Here is a 14,346-nt window from a genome sequence, read left to right on the forward strand (position 1 = left end):
CGGAGGCTGACTAGGACCAGACACGAGCCAAACCTCTCCATCCAAGATACCGTCCCTCTGCCCGTGACTACTTAAGGTCACTGCTCCTTTTGCCTAGTTTATTGATGAGGGGCGAGGGAGAAGAAAAGCGGTAGGCGAATCACCTTTCCTATTTTACGATTGGTAGTATTAGGCTCCAAGTCCCGCCTCCTGCCCCGCCGCAGACAGGCTCTCGGGGTTGTCACTCGATCCTCTGCAGCCGCCCCTCGCCGGGGCCCCGCCCCTCGCTGTGGCTGGGATCTCGCGGGAAGAGCGGTGGGCACGGCTGTGGCTCCGTCTCCCGGCTGCGCGCGGAGCGGGAGGGCTCTCCTCACACAAGCGCTTCCTCGCGGAGGGGTTGGAGCTGCGGCAGACGCAGGCCTGGGCAGCCCCTTCTCTGCCGCCTCTTTCTCTTCCTGAGGGCTCCCCGATCCTCTTGCCCTCCGACGCTACCCAGGTGAGGAAGCCCGGAGCTCGTCTTCGCTGAGGAGCGGTCGGGGAGCGGGGACACGGAGCAGCCGGGGCAGGGGGGCTCCCGACGGGGGCGGCTCCGCGGGCAGCGCGGCGCTGCCTGGTGGGCGCGAGGCTTGGAGGGGTTCGTGAGTGCGGGGGTCGAGGAGGCAGTGGGGTGGGATCCGGGTGCGGGCGCCCAAGGGCGGTGTAGCGGGTGCCAGGGCTCCTCGGGGTGAGGAGGCGGTTTAATGGGGGTCCGGGTTTTTTTCCGGCTTGGGGTGGTGGTGGCTGGCAGCAGATTGGGTCCCGGGTCTTCGGGGTCGAAGGAGATTTATCAGGACCCTTCGGTTCCTTGAGGTGGTATAGCGCGGTTCCGGGACAAGGGGTCCTTTTATCGCGATCTCAGGCTCTTTGGGGGCAGAGGATTCAGTTTAGGAAGGTCCTAGGTCTCTGAAGAGGCAGATCCATGAGGTTTTGGGGGTCCTTTGAGCGAGAGTGGGCGTCTCGTTTCGCATTCCTGGGATAAAGAAGCAGTGTATTGGGGTTCCGTCTGTTTATCGGGGTCTCCGGGCGAGAGGGCGATGTATCTGCGTCCTGCAGGGGCCGGGACCGCCTTGGTGGGCTGGTGCGGACGGAAGGGTTTACAGCGGAGACCAGCGTGTTTATTGGGGTTTCTGCTTTGCCCAGAGGGGGGCGGTAACTTGGCACGGCCTCCAGTCTTTTCGGGGGAGACTGGGCGAGTTAGCGGGTCCCCGGGAGATCTCGAAGGGAGGGCGCGGCTCTGCAGGCGCTGGGTCGGCTCGGGGCGGGAAGGGGACTCTGGTGACATCCCGAGCCAGCCTAGTACACAGTCTGTGGCTGGTCAGCATCCTGGAACAAATCTCTTTCTAGATGAGATTTACTCAGTGCTCAGTTGAAGGATTGATCCGTGTTGTTGCCTAGTTGGAGAAATAGTGGGTTTGTTCTGCAGTTTCCTTCTCTCTGTCCCGGGATCCCTGTGGAGGCGTGCTGGTCTCCCTGCTCTGGGAGCGGGAGAGTGGCAGGCAACACCTTAAAGTGGGCATGTAGACTGTAGATTCTTAAGGGGGCGAGTGTCCTCCGGGTCAGCGTGGAAGCCGCTGAGGATAGGGAAGGCTGTGAAGTTTTGGCTTCCTTTCCTAGGTGGTCTGCTTTGCTGATCCTGCATTATTAGGTCTGTCCTGAAGTCTTGCTCGAGTGTTAGGCAGTCAGGCAGTGCTGGGAAGTGTGTTCTGGCTTCTCCCTGTCCTTTGAAAAGCATTTGTGGAGAGGGGGAACTTCAAGTTCAGCTTCCAAATAACGCATTGGAATTCGAAGTTCCAAAGCTAGAGCTCTGCAGAAGCGTCATTTGAGACTTGTAAGCATGGCTAACAGCTCTTTTAGAGAATCCTGCTTAACAGTTTTATTGTGAAGGTACAGTTAGTCTTGACTCCTATGCAGAGTCCTTGGTAACTAGCCCAGACTTAGGTGGAATTCAAATAAAATGACCTGTATATATGTGTATGTGGGGGTTTTTTTTGTTTTTTTGTTTTTTTTATGTTTAAGTCAGACAGTCTGTTCCTTTGCTTGACAGTTCTTCTGGTTAGATAGCTCCTTTATCATAGAGGCCCGTAAGTGAAGTCTGTCTGTGGCAGGCAGTGGAAACTGTACTCACAGTAATTCTGTAATTTGGGATAAACAGACAAATTTGAGTATGCCAAAGCAGAGAACTTTGCCTGCCTCACTCTTTTTCTTAGTGACAGTTTTTTTTTTAATGACATTTCTTTTGATCTTAGAACCAGAAACATTAGTGATAATCTACTTAATACTTGACTTCTGTAATCATTTTAAAAAAACAAGGGAATTCTGCATAGCAATGAATAACTCTCTGAAAGTTTTTGTTTTGGTTTTTGGTTTTTGTTTTGGTTACAAATTCCTGATCGAACCAAAATGCCTGATTGAATTTTATAAGATAGTTTTGACTATCAAAACTGATCAGTTGAGCAGATATTTGATTGGAACCACAGCCAAAAAAACTCTAAGCAGATCTTTTTTTCCTCATTATGTTTGAAAGCCAATGAAAAATTAAGCAGATGTCAGTAACTTTTTAAAAAGCAACTTTCATAATTTCTAAGTAAACATACTGATCAGTCAAAAAATATTTGATTGTCTGCTAAGTGTCACAGCATGGAGGAACAATGATTCCAGCTCTCATGAAACCTATATCAAGAGAAAGAAAGACAACAAATAAATAAAATAAATACATAAAATAATTGAGATGCTGATAAGGAAGAAATAAACAGGATAGTTGGGGTTTTGCTCACTTAAAAAAAAATAACCTCTGAATGATAATATAATTGATGTCTGTCATGTTAACCAGAAACCAGGCAAGATAACAATCTACCTTCTGAATTAATAGAGATTAAATTATGATCAGTAGAGTTTGAGTGTTAAATATATTTTGACTCTGAGGATTAGCACCTTCTGTTATATAAGCATAAAAAAAGTCTGTAAGGATAAACATCAGACTTTTAAGTGTTCGGGGGATTCTTCAGGAGAGAGTTGCAAAGGCATGGAAGAGAGTTATTAATATATGCTTTTATACTATTTGAATTTATTTCAGTGAGCAGACATTACTTAAGGGTAAATTAGAGAAGTCTAAAAATTAAAATTTTGGTCACTATGCAAATTTGTGAAACGTACTGTATTTATAAGGCATTTTGTCAGTGTTGCCACTTCTACTATGCGTACTAGTGAAGGAAAAATGTATTTCAGGTATGTAAAATTATAGGAATGGGGTGGGGAGGGGGGCACAACAGAATAAGTAAAAGACTGAGGCTCAAGTTAAATCTTAAAACATGGTAAAGATGTTGGATCTTTAATTATACAAAGATAAATTAATCTTAGGCCTTTCTTATTTCAAATTTGTTTCCCGAGTTTGAAAAAGGAAGTTTTTAGACTCCCTAGAGAAGAATAGGTTGTGTTTTTGTGGCGGGGCAGGAGGTGTTTTTATTGTGGCACAGATTTCAGGATGGGATTTCTTTTTGTCAGACATATGGACACTTAATAGATGTTTTTCTTGTGAGGCATATGAAACAAAAATAGTTTTATAGTTCATTATTACACTGCTGAAAATGACAATACCAGTGTCTTTTGGATTATCATTCAAGATTCTGAAATTATAAATATGACATACTAAGCCAATTTCTAGAAAGGAAATCATAAGACATGAATTCCAGTCTTAACTGTGCTGCTAACCATCTGACCTTGGATGATTCCTTAGTTTCTCAGGGCCTCAGTTTCCGTATATATAAAATTAAAGAAAGAGAAGTCCCTGTCAGTAATCAATATAAATTCCAATTCCAAGGTTTTTATTACATAGGTTTTTATGTTGCGGATCTACAGTATTATATATTTACAAAAAGGGATAGATGCTACAAGAGTAGCTAGTTCTCAGGGTACAACTAGTTCCATGTAATTTTTATATATCATACCTAATTTTAGAGCCTCTTCTATTTTAAGATATATAGGAAATATTTAATTCAAGAATATACATTCATGAAGGTAAATGATTTCCTTTTGGTAATTTAGCTTTATCTGTTAAAGCATTATTATTTTTGCTTCTGACCCCTGGTTCTGTAATAGAGTATCTATATGATAATGTAATGTCCTTATTGAACTCTGTGTGTAGAATGAGGTCTCTAGTGGTTGACCCCGTTTAATCTATCCTTTACACCGCTGCCAATGTGATTTTTCTGAAATGCAAATATGTTCAGGGCTTTTTTCTTAAAACCCATACTTCTCCCTTACCTACAGTATTTAGTTCTATGGTTACAAGGCCCTTCATCATCGGGCTCATCTCCTGCATTTCTCCCACCATACATCTCAAGCTCCAACTGTACTAATAACATCAGTTTACTGAAAGAGCCATACTTTTTCCTGACTCAGAGCCTTCTTATATATTCTCCCTGCTGCTTAGAATGCCTTTCCTTCTCCTGTCTTACTGACAGAGTCTAGTGATTTTTCAAGATACAACTTAAGCGCTGTCTGCTTTTTGAGTCTTCTGTGTGCTCTGGTCCTCACTCTTCCAGCCCCACTAGGTATTCACTCTCTGTATCTTGTTCTTTCATTCTCTTATGTTCATTAGTATGCTGTAATTATGTATGTCTCTCTCTTCGTGGACTCAAAAGCCAATGTATATTTGTCTTATTACTTATTGAGTTATCTATTGCTTAGTTTACACAGTTGGCTCTCATTACAGATTTGAACTCTCAGTGCCAAGATTAATATCTTCATAATGTCTGAGTTAAGCCCAAATCTCAGTCTTGTCCTATTTTTCTAAAACGTTGGGCTTTCTACATTATCTTATTCTCTGCCCCTATGACCGCAAACTGACATTAGATCTGTAGTTCTTATCCTCATGTTTAAGAAAAGAGACTGTCAGCACTGTAGGAGTTAGGGATTACTCTGATAAACTTGCAGAAAAGTCATGCAGAATTTTGAGGCAACCACTAATCCCTGTATCTAAAGTTGTTAGCAGAATTATGAACTAGTTTGAGTATTTCAGATCTTAGACATCAGTGATTTAGTAGATATTTTACCTTGGCTGCTTTCTGTATGGGAAATGATTGTTGCCAGTGTGTATGGGATTTTATAGTGGCTTCATAGTTGCTTTACATACATTACCTTTAATTCTCAAAACAAATCCTGCAAATTTAGTAACTTTCTCAGGGTTATTATCTACTAAGAAGCAGGCTATGTAGATCCAGGTCTGTCTTACTCCAGATTGTATGCTTTTTCAAAATACTACACTGCTTTCTGAATATGAGTTCTTATTCAGTGTATTTAAAATTATTAATAGATATTTTATTCATTTTATAAATTGAAGAAGTAGGTTGTGAGGTTTATCTATTCAGCTTTTTCAAAAAAAGCTAAAGTAGAGGATTTGAGATTGATTGGACTTTAGAGACCACTTAATCCAACTCCTACATTTACCATATGAGGGAACTGACATACACAAGAATAGTTAAATGACTTGCTCAAGATCACACAGCTTTGTAGTTGGTTAAGATTTGTTGTTGTTGTTAAGCTAGTTATGACCATTGGTGTTGTAAAACCATTATTTGAAAGGAAACCAGGTGCCTGATGTTCCCCCCAGGAAAAAAGCCTAGAGTGGCTTTTAGAAAAGTGATGTTGAGGATCTCAGAGTCTTAAGGACATGGCTCAGAGAAAATCCAGACTTTGGATCATGACACATGGAGACGCCTCAGTGCCTCTTCACTCACGTAGCTCCCTAGTCTTGGTTTCTTTCCTTCCTCTTTTTTCTTTTTAAAAATCTATTCACAGTTTACTAATCTTCTGCCTACTAAAGTTATTAGCAACATTCTGACCAGTAACCATTTACATGCCAACCATGGGCTAACTAACAGGGATACAAAAAAGCATAAAATGTAGTCACTGCCCTGAAGAGGCTCAGTTTATTGGGAGTGGGAGGCAGTAAGTATTTAATTGCAAGGCAGTATATAAAGATGCCATGAGTGATGCAGCTCCAGGAGCTCAGAAGATAAAGGTAAATGTGGACTGGGCTAGTGGCTGCAGAAGTTTCTATGTAGAAAAGGTTTGATTTAAGTTAGTCTTTAAACGAGGAGTTGGAGGGAAAGACTGGAGAAAAGAATATCTGGCCGTGTGTGTGTGTGTGTGTGTGTGTGTATTTTTTTTTTAATCTAACCCTTGTTCACTTCCCTTTAGCCACAGTGGCCTCCTTGCTGTTTTGGAAGGCCTGGAACTTGTTCTTCCAGATATCTGTTATGTCTCGCTCCCTTCCTTCTTTCAGGTCTGAATTAAAGTATCATCCCTTCTGAAAGGCCTTTACTGATACCTTGTTTAAAATTACAGCATCCCTCCCATACATACTCTTCCTATCCCTCTTCCCTGCATTCTTTCTTTCTTTGTGCTTTTCTGCAGTCCAACACACTGCTTTTATTATCTTTCTAACCCTACTATAATGTAAGATCCATTAGAGCAGGGATTTTTACCCATTTTGTTCAGTGCTATATCCCCAACACCCAGGGGATACAAAGTAGGTGCTCACATTTTACCTTTTACAAAGTAGGTGCTCACATTTTTGTTAAATGAATAAGACAATCGAACTTTAAAACAGAAACTTGAAGATTGTTTGATCTAACCTCTCTCCTTCCTTCCTTCCTTGCTGGCTGGCATGGAGGACGAGGAACTTTCTCTTCTATTTAAAAAAAAAATTTTTTTCTAGGACTTAAATTGTATACAGTGCAGAAATCATAAACAGCTCAATGAATTTCTACATATGTAAGCATGTAATCACCAACCACACCAAGAATAGAACACTTCTAGGACCTCTGCATGCTTCCTTACTCTCTGCTAGTTAGTACTTCCCAAAGGTAACCACTATTCTGACCGCCATCACAGTAGATTAGTTTTGCTTTTTCTTAAACTTCATACATTGGGTTGGCCAAAAGTTTCATTCAATTTTTTTCCATAAGATGGCTCTAGTAGCACTTAGCTGTCTTTAACTTCATTTGAAACAATTTTGTTAGATTTTATGGGACAGCTGTATATCAGCATGCCTTTAAAAAAAGACATCAAGATTGGTGAATTTTTGTGTAGCCATTTTAATATTGAAGATGGAAGAAAAAAAAGCCAACATTTTCAGCCTATTATGCTTTATTATTTCAAGAAGGGTAAAAACACAACTGAAACAAAAGATTTGTGCAGTGTATGGAAAAGGTGCTGTGACTGATCGAACATGTCAGAAGTGGTTTCGTGCTGGAGTTTTCTCACTGGACGATGCTCCACTATCAGGTAGACCAGTTGAAGTTGATAGCAATCAAATCGAGACATTAATTGAGAACAGTCAACGTTATCCCACGCGGGAGATAGCCGACGTACTCAAAATATCCAAATCAGGTGTTGAAAATCACTGCACCAGCTTGGTATGTTCTTCGCTTTGATGTTTGGGTTCCACATAAGTTAAGCAAAGAAAACCTTCTTGACCGTATTTCCACATACGATTCTCTACTTAATGAAAACTTTCCGTTTTTAAAACAAATTGTGACGGGCAATGAAAAGTGGATACTGTACAATAGTGTGGAATGGAAGAGATCGTGGGGCAAGCGAAATGAACCACCACCAACCACACCAAAGGCCGGTTTTCATCCAAAGAAGGTGATGTTGTATATTTGGTGGGATTGGAAGGGCTCTATTATGAGCTCCTTCCGGAAAACCAAACAATTAATTCCAACAAGTACTGCTCCCAGTTAGACCAACTGAAAGCAGCACTCGATGAAAAGCATCCAGAATTAGTCAACAGAAAAGGCATAATCTTCCATCAGGATAATAGAAGACTGCATGTTTCTTTGATGACCAGGCAAAAACTGTTACAGCTTGGCTGGGAAGTTCTCATTTATCCGCCATATTCACCAGACATTGCACCTTCGGATTTCCATTTATTTAGATCTTTACAAAATTCTCTTAATGGAAAAAATTTCAATTCCCTGGAAGACTGTAAAAGGCACCTGGAACAGTTCTTTGCTCAAAAAGCTGAAAAGTTTTGGGAAGATAGAATTATGAAGTTGCCTGAAAAATGGCAGAAGGTAGTGGAACAAAAGGTTGAATAGGTTGTTCTATAAAGTTCTTGGTGAAAATGAAAAATGTGTCTTTTAGTTTTACTTAAAAACTGAAGGCACTTTTTGGCCAACGCAATAAATGGAATCAAATCAATTTTTAAGTTAGCAGAAGTTCATTCTTTTTCATTGCTGTATAGTATTCCATTGTGTGAGTATATATTTTTTATTGTAGTATTTATAGACATTTGGGCCATTTCCAGGTTTTAGCTCTTAGGAACAAAGCTGCTAAGAACAATTTTGTACCTGTCTTTTTGTGGGCATAAAGATTCATTTCTTGGCTAAAAAACTAGAAGTTAACCTCATCTTCATATAGATATAGATATATAGATACATACACATAATTCTTAATTCCATGTGGTCCTTAGCACACGATAGATGATCATTAAATGACTGAAGATAAATTATTAACTCATCATGTACTGTGAGATTATCTCAAACTTATTAAAAATATTGGAGAACAGCTTCTGGTCCATGCTTTTGTTCTTATATCTGACTTAAAACATGTAGCACTTAACTTTATCCAGGCTGTACACATTTCTCTTTCCTCTTGATTAGCCTCTTTTTAAAAATCATGTTCTTTATTAGTTGATGCCCCTTCTCCAGAAGATGGGAGAAATATGTCCAGAAAAGAGGAAATTCAAATTAATTAATTTTAAGGTGTGAATTTCAGAACTGGTTGGCTATTTTTCTATATTTTCCCAACTTAAAAAAGTCATTTCTTTTTGACAGTTTGGTTCTACTGTACGTTATATATATTTTTTACTATTCTGTACAGTTTGAAATCATTTATACCAATGCATAAGTTATGTTTTGGGATATGTCAAGCAAAGGCTTTCTTTGATGGTCTTAAGAAATTTTAGAAATGGCTTTAGTTGGTGAAGAATGCAAATGAGAACCCCTACAATAATAGAAGAAATCATGAGAAATATTTTTCTAATTCTGGAAAACTTTTCAGTTCCCTTTTGAAGTGATTTCTAAGCTAAGACTTGAAAGATGAGTAGGAAACAAGGTGGATGAGATGCCCGGTAGGGAATGGGGTAAAAGCACTGTAGGTAGGGAGCTGTCTTTGCAGAGAGAGAGCAGGGCAGATTTGGGTATCTGCAGGCAATTCAGGAGGGCTAGAGCAGTGGTTTTCAAGCTATAGTGTGAATATGAATCTCCCGGTAGGAGTGGGGCTCATGAGTTTGGAGTTCGAACATGTTCACAGGTGGTAGAGATGTCGCTGGTTCAAGGATCACACTTTGCAAACCACTGGGCCAGAGCATAGGAAGCAAGTGAGAAGGAAGGAGTGGGGAGTGAAAGCAAGGACCATATCATGGAGGATCTTACAACTAATGTAAAGAATTTGGATTTAAGGCAGCGGTAACCCACTGAAGGGTGCTAAGCAGAATAGTGACCTTGTGAGATTTGTGATTTTCGAGGGGGCAGTAGTGGTGGAAATCATCTTTAGGGGTAAACTCCATCTACATTTGAAACTGTACAGATTAATGTCTGAGCAATGATAGTTTACCCATTCATTAATAATTATTGTTTTTCCCAGTGGCAGATTCAGTTCATTTAAAGGAAAAGTTTGGTTATGTTTATTAATTTAGATGTTATATGTTAGTTTAATCTTTTTTTTCTTCCAGGGACCTTATTACTTATATATATATAATAAGTATTATTACAATTTAACTCATAATTACATTTTTAACCCTGTTTGATGGGATTTAATTTTTGTCCATGTTGTACCATATGATAGTTCAAAGTCTTCTTTTTTATTGTATTGATTAAAAAATGAGCTAGCTGGTAGTGCTTATTATATGGTAGGAATGATCTTAATGATACATAGTAATTTGAGTTAGTCACCAGCTTTTGTAAATGTTAGTAATTAGAAGCCTTTAATTTATTTCAGCTGTTTAAATGTCAATCAGTCTTCCAAAATTATAAACTTAGGAATGTGTGTGTAGCTTGTTTTTCCCCCTTATTTTATAAGTTCTAGGAACTCATTTTAAATATGTGGAGAAATACTAAAGACAAAGATCTAATGCCTCAGCTCAAATATAAGCATTGCTAACATTATGGTACACATTCTTCCTTCTTCCGTGAATATATTTATTCATTTGTATACTGTTTATTCTCCCACCATGAATTTATATCATAAAAATTTTCGTACTTTGTCAAAATTGTTTCAAAACCGAATTTTTTATTTTTTTAATTTTTGCGGTACGTGGGCCTCTCACTGTTGTGGCCTCTCCCATTGCGGAGCACAGGCTCCGGACGCGCAGGCTCAGCGGCCATGGCTCACGGGCCCAGCTGCTCCGTGGCACATGGGATCCTCCCGGACCGGGGCACGAACCCGTGTCCCCTGCATCGGCAGGCAGACTGTCAGCCACTGCGCCACCAGGGAAGCCCAAAACCGAATTTTTAATAGCAGCATAATATTCTGTTGAATGGATGTGTAATGATTTAACCATTCCCAATTACTGAATATATTTTTCCTCTGCAGATAACACTTGAAGAAAGTCTTTGTGCATAAATATTTCTCCATACTTGATTATTTTCTTAGGATAGGAATAAAAATGTTGAGTCAAAAGGCAAGAAGATCTTTAAAAAATTAGGTATTGCCACATTACTTTCTAGAAAGTTTATGCCACTTTACATGCCAATATCAGTATTAGTTTTAAAAACCTTTTCTAGGGAATTCCCTGGTTATCCAGTGGTTAAGCCTCCACGCTTCCACTGCAGTGGGTACGGGTTTGATCCTTGGTCGGGGAACTAAGATCCTGCATGCTGTGCAGCACAACCAAAAAAATTAATTAAAAAATTTAAAAAAGAACCCTTTTCTAATTTAATAAGCAAAAATGATCTGACTTTAATTTGTATTTCTTTGATTATAACTGAAGAGCATTGCAAAAATTTTTTTTGAAGTTACATATTAAAAGAATACCACATGCATTATGTTATAAGGTAAAATGTTTTAACTGGAATTAATGTTTTATTATTTTAGTTTTTTCTTTTAATAGATAAATTAATTTCTTGAATAGTTATTAAAAAAACTTACAAAATTCAAAGACCCAAACAGTTGCCCTAGAGGCAACTACTGTTACCAGTTTCTTATATGTACTTCCAAAGGTATTGTAAATCATATGTGTGTGTGCCAAAACATAAGACGAATTATGGAGAACATTCATTAAAATACTGTCTAGTTCAGATGTGGTATTGTGTACTAAACTGTGTACTAAAAATTAGAAAGGGTCTAAAAATGATTAGTATCTGGCTACTGGCCCAGAAGGAAGAAAAGCAGGGTCTGGCAGCATTTGGCAGTAATTTTCTATAAGACAAGTGGCCTTAGCTCTTTTTATTATTGGATCGATTCTTTGACAATAGCACTTCTGTTTATAGTACCTATTCTGTAGTTCTATTCCAAAAAGGAAAGCCAAGTTTTTGAAAATTAGTTGATGCCTGAAAGAAACTCTTTAAAGTACAAAAGCTATTTGGAGGTATTTAGGAACAAGATACTTTCTTCTTAGATATTTTAGGATTTCTTTGGCAAGTACAATTGTATCAGAATTTTCATGACTTTGTTGCTTAACAGTGAAAGTTTGAGCTTGAATAATTATAAATGAAATTCATCATTTCCCTAAACTCTTATTTACCTAATTCAAAAACCAATCAGCCATGATATAAAATATTTTAAAACATATTTTTAAAAGATTTTCATGCTAATAATATAGTAGTAATTTGTCTCATACAATCAAAGGTCTTTTTGAGCTTGACTTGGAGGCCACTGCTAAATAAGTAATTTGAACAATAGGAGAGGTTTTAATTGGATTCTACAGAGCTTTAATGCTTTAGGGAAAAGATATTTGCTTTGGGGATAGATTTTTTTTTTTTTTAAGCCCATGTTTCCAAAGATAAAATTTGGGGATGACTATTGTTTACTGAATACTAACTCTGTGTGGGCCAGGATATGTTAGGGGTATTATGAGAGTTCCTATTTGCTGGAATTCATGTCTCCTATTCCAGATTAATTATAGGGCTGTAAAGCCTGCTAAAGAATTTGCACCTAATAGTGGTTGGTAATATATGAGTAGTTTTAAGAAAGAATTTACCAGAGGTGGGAAAAGATCCTCTTGACTTTAAAAAAAAGCATTTAATTTTGAAATAGTTATATGTTTATAGGAGAATTGCAAAGTACAAAGAATTCCCATACGCCTTTCACCCAGCTTCCCCTAATGTTAACATCTTATATAACCATGGCAAATTTATCAAAACTAAGAAATTAATCCTGATTTTTTTAAAGGGGAATTCAGCAAACTTTTTTTTTTTGAACACGTATTATGTGTAACAGTGTTTTAGCTGCTGATACACAATTTGGAAAAGAAGTAAAGGTTGCAGATAATAATAATAAAATGGTGAGCTTGGTGTTATTCCTGAACAAACTGTCAGATTATTGAACACATATATTTTTGGCACCCCAAAAAGAAGACACTAATCACTAGGAGCCAGCATGCGTTCACAGAGGACAAGTCATGCCACACTAGCCTCACTTTTTTTCTTATAGGGTATGTAAACTGGTAGGTACATCAGGAGATGCTCTGGCCATAATATATCTAGAATTATAGCTACATTTATTGGATTTTAAATTTTGTGCTGGGTACTGGGTTAAACACTTTACATAGATTGCCTCATTTAGTCCTGTTTTACAAATGAGGAAAGGGACCCCAAAGGTTATACAGGTAGCATTTGATAGCCTTTTATTACGTCTTTTTAGAAAAGATGCAGAAATGTAGTTGATAATTGCATAGGCAGGTGGATTTGTAATTGATTAATGAATGGGCTAATGTTAAAATTAAACTGCGGTTCATTCTTAGTGGTGAGCCTCAAGATGCTATCTTCCCGCATGTCCTGTTAAGATGTTTATCGTAAGTTATTCTCAGAATTGTGAGGAAGTGCTAGTATGTTATGTGACAGAATCAGGATCCTCCCCAGCCCACTTTATTTTTAATAATTAGAACGGTGGACTGTATCTAAGAAAATATTTGTTATAATAATTTTATTTATTTATTTATTTTTACACTTAAAAAAATTATTTTATTTATTTATTTATTTTTGGCTGCGTTGGGTCTTCGTTGCTATGCGCGGGCTTTCTTTAGTTGCAGTGAGCGGGGGCTGCTCTTTGTTGCTGTGCGCAGGTTTCTTATTGCAGTGGCTTCTCTTGTTGCCGAGCACGGGCTCTAGGCACACGGGCTTCAGTAGTTGGAGCATGCAGGCTCAGTAGTTGTGGTTCGCGGGCTCTAGAGCGCAGGCTCAGTAGTTGTGGTGCACGGGCTTAGTTGCTCCGTGGCATGTGGGATCTTCCCGGACCAGGGCTTGAACCCGTGTCCCCTGCATTGGCAGGTGAATTCTTAACCACTGCACCACCAGGGAAGTCCCTATGATAATTTTATTTTTGGTGTGTTAATATTTGATAGGGACAAACAAAGCCCTATAATTGAATATTTTTTTAAAAAAATCTGCCCAAATACAGGGTTGGAGACTAGGAGGGTTAACAGCAGTAGGTGTAGGTGTGGTTTTTTTTCAAAGCAGGTGTGTGCCTGGGTGTGTCTTCTTATTTGTCTGAAGTTGGTGAGTCCATGGTTTATTATAACTGCCCTAAAGGCTAACACCCGTTTAACAGTGTTATTTTGAGCCATGTTGTCCAAAACACAGTTGATTTTCCTTTTCTACTTTGCATTTAGCTTAGTGCTGTCAGTTCTGTTTGCCACATTTTAAGAAGGACATTGATAGTGTGTTCAGAGGAGAGTAATTGGAATGAAGCAGTGTCTTGAAACAGATGCTTGCACGATAATTGACATATTTGAGGTTTTCAGCCTGGAAGAAAGAAGACTTTAGTGTGGTATATGGTAATGCTTTTCAAATTGGGTAATTGAATGATCTTTAATATTCTTCCTGACTCAAATATGTGATTCTGTGAAACACATGAAGGAATGGCATGTGGAAGAGGGATTAAACGTATCTTTTGCATCCCCAGAGGGTAGAACTACGAACAATGAGTGAAAGTTAGAGGAAGGGAAGTACTGGTTTGTAATGAGGATGTTTTTAACAATTGAACTGAAAATAGTGTGGACATTCTGTCCTTGAGGCATTAAAGCATGTATTGAGTACTGTTTAATCAAGCTATCCTGTAAGGACTTTTCCAACTCCAACCTTTAAAAAAAATTTTATTGGTTAT

General features: G+C 38.8%; 1 protein-coding gene across 1 annotated transcript in view; it reads left to right on the plus strand.

Moving 5' to 3' along the window:
• Positions 1 to 278: 278 nt before the first annotated feature.
• Positions 279 to 14,346, plus strand: part of GLCE (glucuronic acid epimerase) — a 128,241-nt gene continuing 114,173 nt past the window's right edge. Inside the window, exon 1 of the mRNA XM_067751862.1 lies at positions 279 to 475. The gene's annotated coding sequence lies outside the window, so the exon portion shown is untranslated. The remainder of the gene's footprint in view (positions 476 to 14,346) is intronic.

This window comes from Pseudorca crassidens, chromosome 1 (genome assembly GCF_039906515.1).
Source record: "Pseudorca crassidens isolate mPseCra1 chromosome 1, mPseCra1.hap1, whole genome shotgun sequence".
Lineage (NCBI taxonomy): Eukaryota > Metazoa > Chordata > Mammalia > Artiodactyla > Delphinidae > Pseudorca > Pseudorca crassidens.